The sequence below is a fragment of the Lolium rigidum genome, chromosome 1 (genome assembly GCF_022539505.1).
Source record: "Lolium rigidum isolate FL_2022 chromosome 1, APGP_CSIRO_Lrig_0.1, whole genome shotgun sequence".
NCBI classification, from domain to species: Eukaryota; Viridiplantae; Streptophyta; class Magnoliopsida; order Poales; family Poaceae; genus Lolium; species Lolium rigidum.
Genome location: NC_061508.1, coordinates 155698863 through 155709076, shown reverse-complemented (window position 1 = coordinate 155709076; position 10214 = coordinate 155698863). Strand labels below are relative to the sequence as shown.

General features: G+C 51.0%; 1 pseudogene; it reads left to right on the top strand.

Annotated features, from left to right (window-relative positions):
- The first annotated feature begins 3391 nt into the window (after positions 1-3391).
- On the top strand, positions 3392-5759 carry LOC124652754 (annotated as a pseudogene).
- The last annotated feature ends 4455 nt before the right edge of the window (positions 5760-10214 follow it).

The window sequence follows — 10214 nt, the reverse complement described above, 5'->3', positions numbered from 1 at the left end:
GGCTCCGCGTGTCCCTCGGAAAAATAGGAGGTTTGGCTTTTGTATCGTCGAATTCCGAGAATATTGCCCGAACAGCTTTCCCGGAACCAAAAACAGCAGAAAACGAGAACCGGCACTCGTGGCATCTTGTTAATAGGTTAGTCCCAGAAAATGCATAAAAACATTATAAAGTGTGAACAAAACATGTAGGTATTGTCATAAAACTAGCATGGAACATAAGAAATTATAGATACGTTGGAGACGTATCACCCCACACTTCATTCATTAAGTTTGTCATTTCCGCATGACGTTGTGCGAGGGGAGCTCTCTGAAGAACCAGAAAGAAATGCGGATGCGTTTTGGGCATACTGGTAGCACCACTTAACAGCAATTTCTTTGAGGCATCATTAGTCGTAGCTTCAGCCGAGGCGGTTTCAGTCTCTTCAGGCGGAGGCTTGGATGAGGAGGCACCTTTGCCGGAATCCGCAGTTGGTTCTTCTAGAATATCATCGATATGGAAGACATCCTTCGGACCCTGAGCTGCAGAGGAGGAGGCTTTAGACGGAACCTCCACTTTCGGGGTGATAGGCATCGAGGCAGGCAAGGGCTTGGACTTCTTCTTGGGAGGCTTGCTTCTGGTACTTTTTCTGCACGACAAGAAGAGCATAACACTTAGCAGATTTTGAGTTAAGTTGCAAAAATAAAGTAAGTCGGAAGCTAAGTACTTGCCCAGATTTAAGGAAGAACTACTTGATGTTGGCTTGCGAGCTTCTGCTGGTATCGATTTTCTTGAGGCACGTCTTCTCTTTTTCGGCCTTCTTGGTGGCCGCGGCACTGGGAGCCTCGCGCGCACGTTTCGCGGCCGGGCCGGAGGCTGCGCCTCTCTTCCGCTTGGAGGGAGTAGGGGCCTCGGGAGCTTCCGTGTCAGACGTGGCCTCCGGGTTTGTGTTGCCGGAGTGCGGAACCCGGGTCAGAGTTCCGAGATCCTTCTCCTCGAGGGCTTCGAGCTAAACATACAAAGATAAAGTCCTTAGACAAATTCGTAGGTACAAAAAGGGAGGTGATGATTAGTCGGAAGACTTACCGCGATGCCGGCACCACCCGTGTGTATGTCAAGATTGCACACGTGAGAGCGAGCGTCACGCATAATCTTGATCATTACCCGGACCCGCTTGTCCAGGGCGTTGGAGGAGAGGTTGTCCTTGGAGGCGCGCATGGTGTCGTCGCGACCGCTGTATTCATATATCAGGCGATCCCGATGTTGAAGAGGTTGGATCTGCTTGGTGAACCATGACAGCGTCAGGTCCTTCCCCGACAAGCCCGATTCCATCAGCTTGCAGATCCGCCTTACCGCCCTAGTCAGCTGAGGTGACTCGGAGAGGTGAGGGTAGTTCATCCAAGCAGGGGTCTCGCTGGCGGGCCCGTCCTTGAAATCTGGCAGCGTCTTCAGGCTGGCCGGATCTGAGACATCCTTCACGTAGAAGAATCCCCGGGACCAGTACCTGACGGATTCATGACGATCCGTGTGGGGGTAGACGCGGACGGGGTGGATCTTGAAGGTAATGCTCCCGCAGGTGGCAAGCGATGAAGTCTGCGGGACCGTCTCCTTCTTGACGAAGAAGAAATATTGAAACAAGGGCAACTCAGGTGTTACCCGGAGATGACCCTTGCACAGGGTGACGTGGTTGGCAATGGCGAGGATGCTGTTGGATGATATGTTGTGAGGTTGCAGGTTGTATGCCTTGAGGATTTCCGAGAATCGCTCGGCGGCAATGAAAACCCCCGCTCAACTAGCGCCTTGGTCAGCACCCACTCTCCGGCTTCGGGCGCCGGGATCAGGGCACCCGGTACTGTTCGCCAGGATCTAGGTTGTAGAAAGCCCTCCGCCTCGAGGCTGCGGAGCTCGTCCTCTCTGGTGGTACAGGGCCACCATTGCCCCTTGACCTCGCCTTCGCGAGATCAGGCCTTCGACTTCTTGGCGGCGACCTCCGCCACCTTCTTCTCCATTTGCTTTGATCCGGCTAGGTCTTCTGGATTGGCAGTGGATCCCTCGATGGTATTGCCGGATCCCTTAGTAGGATCCAGCTGGACGGGGCTGAATGGCAGAGGGGCAGAGGAGATGGGCGTGGCCGCTATGGGTTCCGTCTGCGATGGAGGCGGAGTAGAGAAAGACATCTACAAATTGCGAGATAACTAACTTAGTCGGAATCCCTGCTATACACTAGTCGTCCCTACCAAACCTGATGAAAAATCTCGAGTTGAAGGCTTTCCGGAGATAGTTTTCGCGGTGGTCGGAGACGCCGGCGATGAGGTATTCGCTGAGGTGGCTCGCCGAGGTTAAGAACAGGACAAACACGACGCGGAGGCGCTAGCTCCGGCGAAGTTTCGGCAGACTCTGGCACAACAGAAGCTAGATCTCGGTGGCGATGCTCGAGCGAGAGGTGGAATGGGGGAGAATGAGGTGATTAGGTGTGTGCGGTGGGGATATTTATAGGCGCGAGATAAGATTCGTGCTCTGCATCCTGTGGTCGGAACGCAAGCGTCGCAACGTTGGATGATGAACACATGTCGAAAACCATAGCGGTAAAAATGGCTAAAGATAAGTTGCCGTTCAAATTACCTGAAAATGGCGCCAAGATTGGCGGAACCGTTTGAACCTTTCAAGGTTCCGGGTAAGAATTTAAAACGACGAGCCGTTATCTCTACAGGGGAGTAACCCGGAGACTCGTTGTAAAAATGAGGTCGATGGATGAAGTCCTGCGGGATAAAGGATCTTTCCGGCATGCAAGCTGGAAAGGGAAGAATCATGAAGTTGGAGTTCTTCAAGTTTCCCTATGTTACCGAGAGGATTGTCGGAACCAAAGATGATTCGAGCAAGGCGGAAACAAGAGGTGAATCTCGGAGAACTCTGGGGGCTACTGTTGTGGGTATACTTCATGGGTATACCATCGATAGTGCCTAGATCCGGCAAGCCCGGGTGGCCCATAGACGGTGATGGTGGCGTATGGCCCATCGGGCGGCCCAGTTACTGTAGATCAAGATGGATGAAATCCAGCCCGGGAACAAGGAGCCGGATCCACCAACCGACTCTGGAAGTCGGATCCGGCCTGGCCCATCAGGGGTAGCCGGATCTAGTACGATGTATAAAGAAATGCGGATCCTTGACATGGACGGCAATGTAATATTCCGTAGTTAGGTGACTTGTATTCTGGCTAGGACTCTCCGTGTAAACCCTAGATCCTGACGCGTTTATAAGCCGAATCCTGGGAGCCCTAGAGGCACAACCACAACTCATTGTAACAACGTGAAAGCGCCCAGATAATTTCAGACAAGCAGCAGTAGGCCCTATCATCGTGCAGGTGTTCCGAATCTGGGTAAATCGCGTACCACCGTCCCAAGGACTCTCCGCTCGATGGCCCCTACTTCTTCTACCCCTCGTGAAGATTCCTCCTCCGAGGTACCGTCGAATAGGCAACGACAGCCAACATAATGTTACATCATCAATTTGACTTGTTTAAAATACTCCACTGATTTATATTAATTGACTAATTTTTATCTAGATATAAACGTATCTAGTCAACAAATATGTCTAGATACATCTAAACAAAGTTGAGTCGATAAATTTGAATTGAAGAGAGTAGAAATTTTAATTTTTTTAGACAACATATTCGTATAGAAAATATGAATAATTTGCAGCTTGAAGTCTTGTGCTGTTGTGCATATTGAATGTAGTACCATATTTGAGAAGATGAAAGTGCATATTCCAGGGAAAGAAATTCTATGCAAGGTAATACGAGAATTATTCTCACTACTACTCTCTTCCGAAAATCATGAAAATCAGTGAAAAAAAGATATGATAGCACCGCTCATAACTAGTTGGAATCATGCATTTGTCGATCGTGAAATATCGGCCGTAATTTACTTTCCACGTTCTGTTTCCTAAGACTAGCCACAGTGGAGGTATCATAGGTAGTATAATGCATGTCACCATGTAGGCAAAATCTTATGTGGCACATCAATTAATAAGGAGAGAGGTGAGAGTAGTATCATAGGTAGATACTGTGTCATAGGCTCATAGCACATAAAACTAGAAACTTTAATGGCAAATACATCATGTACACATATTTGCATTGAGATTCTACAAAACATTAAATATGATGAAACTATGATACTACTTCGTGATACTATGCATCGTAGGTGATGTATCATAAACTAGTATCATATGAATGATAGTAGTCTATGATACTTCCCACTGTGACTAGTCTAAAGACCCGGATCGTCATTATATCTGTGCACAAGATCTGGGAGATGGCGTAGCCATCGTTTCTTCGCAGAATCCCAGCTGCCCGCCGCCGTCCCGGCGCTGGGCCGACCTGCAGCCGGACCTCATCTGCCGCATCGGTGACAGCCTCCACCGCCTCCAGTGGTACGCTAGCGCACGGGTGGCCTGCATGGCGTGGCGGTGCGCGCTCGCGCCGCCGTCCCCGTCGCTCCTCGTCGTCGGCCAGGACTTCGCCAAGTGGTGCAGCTCCACCGTCGTCCTGGACTACGCCAGCTGCCGCCCGTCCGTCGCCCTCGACTACCACGCGAGGTGCCGCCCCTCCGCCGCCTCGCTCCCCACGCGCCGCTCCTTCCAGCTCAACCTCATCCGCCCGGGGAGAAGCTGTGTGGGCTCCAGCAACGGGTGGCTCACCCTCGCCGTTGTTGGCATCCATGGTCTGTTCACCCTCTTCAACCCCACCACCGCTGCCGAGATCCCCCTGCCACTGCTGCTCCACGCGAGCGGCTGCGTCTCCAAGATCGTCTTCGCACCCTGCCCCGCTGCGGACGATTTCGTTGCGGCCGCCATCTGCATGGACAGGCTCGCCTACGTCACCGCCGGGGCTAGAAGGTGGGCTGTCCTCGACCCTGACCACCTTGCCAGCGGAGATCAGCTCGCCGACCTCGTCTACCATGAAAATGGTACGGTCTACTGCGTCACACGCTATGGAGACGTCCACGTGCTCCGCCTACCGGAGCGCCGCCGCCGCAAACCTATTGTTGCGACCGAGGATCCAAATCCAACAAAAACGTCGTATCCTGCTTATCCTGCTGCACATATGAGGTGGCGGATCCAACAAAAACGTCGAGTTCCTCCTCCTTCCATGGTTGAGCCAGTCGAGCCACACCTAAATGCAGCGGCCACCGTCGAGCCCTTGTTGGCCAAGGACAACCTTCCGTTCGATCCAGCCACCAGCTTTGCCCCACCATACGGCAAAGTCTCTATTTTCACTAGTGCTTAGAGCATTGTGTTCTGTGAGGGTAACCTGTACCAGATTTGGAGGAAAGCTGCGTGGTTACTTTGCAGCTGCCAGGAGGCGGTTGCCGCTGTGTAGAGGAGAATGAAATATTTGTTCTAAGGTATTATCCGCGGCGCCAACCATGCTGGGACGTTGTCACCGACTTGGGTGGCTACTCGGTGTTTGTCGGGAGGAATAACCCGGTCTCTATGTATGCTGAAGGTGTTCTGGGGCTCAATGGTAACTGCGTCTACTGGATCGGCGGGAGCGACGGGGATGAGGTCATGGTCTTTGACATGGCGACTCGAAGGTCTACACCTTGTCTTCCTGCAGATGGGAGGTCTGCAATTTGCTGGTACTTTCTCTGCGACAAGATTAATAGGTGCAACAAGAATAACGGAGGCTTATCAAAACCAGGCAAGAATTAGGGCTGATCGTTATGTAATTGTTGATCAAGATAGGTCGCTTGCTTGTTTATTATGTGGACATTTCCTGTCATGAACAATATATGTTCAATTTAATTTTGCAAAATGGCTAGTATGTTTTTCATGTTAGCTAAGCACTCAATTATTATTATGTACGTCTTTGTGGTTGTCAGTGAGCTGAAATAAATTAACATTTGTAAGAGCATCTCCACTCGTCCCCCCGAACAGGTCCCCGGCGAGCCTTTTTTACATCCGGACGGCGTAAATCGGTCCAGTCGCGCCCCCGGTTCCTCGTTTTCGTCCGGATTTGGCCCTTCATCCATCCGGCGATCCCACGCCATCCCCGGCCCCCCGGGGAGCGCTCGGGGACTCCGGATGGAGCAAAACCAATCGCCCACGCCCACGTGTCTCCTCTTTCGTCCGGACTCCCCGGGCCATCCTCTTTTTCCCCGAGAAACGCCGCTTGGGGAGCACACGACTGGAAATATACTGCCCCCAGGCCAAATTTTCGTCCAATCCGGACGAAAATTTCGCCGGATTTGGGCGTGGGGAGCGTCAACGAGTGGGGATGCTCTAACCTGGACACATGGCCAAGACATCACATTGCCTAGACGGATCAAAATCGAACATGCTACGAGCCTACGAGAGCTTGATCAATATGCCAACAGTACGATATAGTTCTTGGGCTTATGCCAAATACAGTGGAACCAGGACACTTAGACAAGACAGCTTCATTTCACCAGAGCCTAAGACAGTTAATTGCTACCAAAGCTCCTCACCAGACATCAATGCACTAGTTAGCTAGAGAAAAATTGTATAATTCAAAGACATCAAATGGCTGACGCCATGGCCCATGGCAATCATATGCCATCACTCCTCGGCATCAGCGTCCTCCCGGAAGAGCCATGTTGCAAGCGATGATTCAACCCTGTACCGTTGCATCTGAAAAACCGTGCTGACTCTCCCGTCCTTCATGTCATACACATTGGCGAATGCATCTTCGGTTGGACCTGAACGTACTCTGGGGCGTTGGTCAGCTGAATCGTCCAGGAAGAAGATCTGGTCGCCGCGCAGTCCGTGCCTACCTGCGCGCACGGCCCTAGAGGACAGTCGGCCGACGAAGAGCGCCTCATCGCCGCCTAGGGTGTCTACCTTGACCCATCGTGGCGACTGGAGGTCCGCCTGGAACACCAAAAACTCGGATGTAGTCGCGACGTATTCCAGCAGTATCCTGCACACCATGAGCAGACCGCCCCCGCATGGTCTCACAACAAGGTAGCGCGTCCAGGTGTATCCCTTTAAGACACCGTCACCGCCTTCAATGACGCGCTCAACGCTGGAGATCCTGGGCTGACCGCCCTCGTCATAGCCCACCTCCAGCGCGAGGAGGTCCTCGTCGTGGGTAAGCGCGTAGAGCTTCCCATCAAAGAAGATCATGTCAGCGTACGAGCGCCATGGGTCACACGAGCTGACCGTCCATGACCATGCCGCCGACTCCGGCGCAAATAGCGCGATCTTGGCGGAATACTCATGGCCGAGGATGGCAGCGACGAGCCCGCTGTCTGGGCAGACCACCAGTTTTCGCACGGGCATCTCCTCGCGCAAGTAGCCTTCCTCGTCGATGAGCCCGTCGTGGATGAACGGGGCGGGGAGCAGCCTCTCTGTCCCGGTGAAAGCGTTCACCATGCAGTACACGCCCCAACTGTTAGTCTCAAGGAGAAGGTGGCTGTCGGTCGCGCCGTGGTAGGAGCGACAGTTGGGATTGTTAATATGGTTCCTCAACTTCAAGTCAGGGTATTTGGGCTGGAAGGTGAGGAAGCTCCCGTGTGGGAGCGCCAGGCATAGCTTAGGCAGAGCGTCGGGTAGCCATAGTCGCACAGCGGCGTGCCAGTGGCGGCAGACGGCGGCGAGGCTGAGGTTGAAGCGGCCATTAAGCGGGGGCGGGAGGCGGCAGATGACTTGGTAGAGGACGTCCATGGGGAGCCCTGACCAGCCACCGCCGTCTCGTGCGGGCATGGAGCGCTCCCGGCTGTCGCAGGCTGTGGCGAGGCCCATGATCTCGTGGGCGTTTTCTTCCATTGGCAATCGAGAGAGGAGGAGATTTGGATGCAGGCACGCGAGTAGCAGCCTGTGTTGGTAATTCTCACAACAAAGAATTAGGCAAAGATCTTGAACTAAGGAGAAGGAAAATCGAACGAAAACATAACTGACAGATTCATCTATTTGTGCTTCTATTTGTACTCTATTGCAGGAGGACCCCAACCCGTAGTCTTTAAGGATTGCAAATCACATATCATGATGGCTATACCGTGTTGGACTATACTCCTATATATATGGCAAGAAATAAAACAGAAACCTCCTCTAGCATCGTGTCCAAGTTGTAGTCTGTAGTAAGCTACCCGATGTCTCTCTCAATCGGAAGCAGTATTGCTGGTTCGATTCAGATACAACTCAGAGAATTCAAACACGAAATGAGTCTAAGCTATTACAAGGAGACAAACTATTGTGGTTTTCAAACGTTTTCAATAAAACATTCTCGTAGAAATATTTTCACAAAGTTTTCGGTCGCAGTTCTGTTCTTTTCCTTGTCCTTCGCTCAATAGTACTCCCTCCAATTCATTTTATTTGATTTGATGCTAATATAGATCAATCTAGATAAATTTTAGTTGTAGATACATCAATTTTAGCACCAAATAATATGGATCGGCGGGAGTATATTCATTAACCACTATAAAGTTCAACCCATAACCTAATTATGGAAATGTCTAAATGACAAATATTAGCAACAAACATATATACATAATCCCAAATAAGCACTAGTTCAAATTTAAATACACCTCATAAGGCCAGAGCCCTCGATCACTGCCCATGAACTCGTTATGAAATCACGATGAAGTGTCGCATACGTCCAAGGTAGGTGCCGTAGGGGCATGCATGTAGAGTGCAGAAGGAGTCGTTGGGGAAGCTACACTGCCTAGTACTAATCTAACAAAAACCAGCGATGTGTGTTCTTACTTTGATAGTCAACGATATATCTTGGATTAGAAGTAGCCGATAATACGAACGTCATGACAACCGTCAGAATTAAACGACAATAATTTAATTATATGGGCTCGTCAACGTTCTATATATAACCAGTGAAAATAAAGAAAAACAAGTATGTCACTGATTTTCAAGAAAAAACGGCGACTGAAAATTTGTGAAACATTGCCATTGCTTTGTCGTAGATCTGTGACGCCCGTAAATAGTCAACTGTCACCGTTTTTTCCAACCCCCAGGTCGGGTCCGAAAGGAAGAACCAACACCAGATTTTTTTTATTTTGCGTGCCACCGGTACGCGTTGCGGAGACCAGTTCACGAGCTACCGCTGGCGATCTTTTTTTTGCCTGTCGGAGGTTCGGGTTACCACTGGCGGACTCCCATTTTCGCGCTATGCGGCAGTTGTGGCTATAAACCTTTTCCCAGTAGTGATATGCACAAGTCATGATGCAATTAGACGATGTAGGACTTTTTTGACATTGTATGCCCGCAAGCATACATTACTTGTATTCATAGACATAACAATACAAAGTTGGTACGTATACAAGCAACATAACACAAGAAGGATACAGACGGTTGTACTGCTGCAAACTACCGTCACCGCAACTACGAAGCACACACGTCCTTCGTGTCGCTGGAGAAGAAGAGCACCAGCAGTTGGTCCCTATTTTGACGTTGAAGAAACTCCTAGCCATAAGGCATTAACGAGCCGTGATAGCCACCATCCCCGTAAGACAGGATCTAGCCCGATAAAGAACATGGGTCGGAGGAACCCTCCGAACCTATTCAACGCCCGATCTGAGGCCAGCGCCACCCCGCCCTTCAAGCGGCCGGATCCCCCAGCATCTTTCGCAAACACACAACAGTCAAGACCTCCACACTCCAAAAACAGCCCATCTCCCTGCCGCCACGCCACGACGCAGCGTCAGATCGAAGCCACTCCAACAGCTTGGACTCCACAAGCCTCTCGTCAGCATCAGCAACACCTCCGGTGAGTAGGGGCATGGACTCGAAGACCATTATTCCTAAGGACACCATCAAAATCTTCCCCACCATGACGCTGAGAGAGGAACCTCGAAAACCTGAGACCAAAACACACACACAGGCGAGAACCAGACCTCCCCTCCCCCCGCGACGCCAAGGCAGCTATCAGATGAGAAGGGGAACGACAGAACGCCGACGAGCGTAAAAACAACGCCTCCGGGAGCGGTTTCTGGGATACGATGTAGGACTTGACTGGTCATTAACTTAGTTCTTAGCCGCTGGTCATTTAACCATGACTAAATATGTCACAATATTGTTGCTTGTCTTGTACAATTTTTTAATAATCACATAATGCACCATGGTCAAAAGTGTCTTTTCATGCTGGTTAGGCAGGTGAACTCGTGTGGGAGTCGAGAAAGTTCTAGCCCGATCTGTGTACGAAACGGGCCGGAAACCCTCCTTATATACGGGCCGCAGAAGCCCACCCCGACCACAGCCGTGGAAGCAG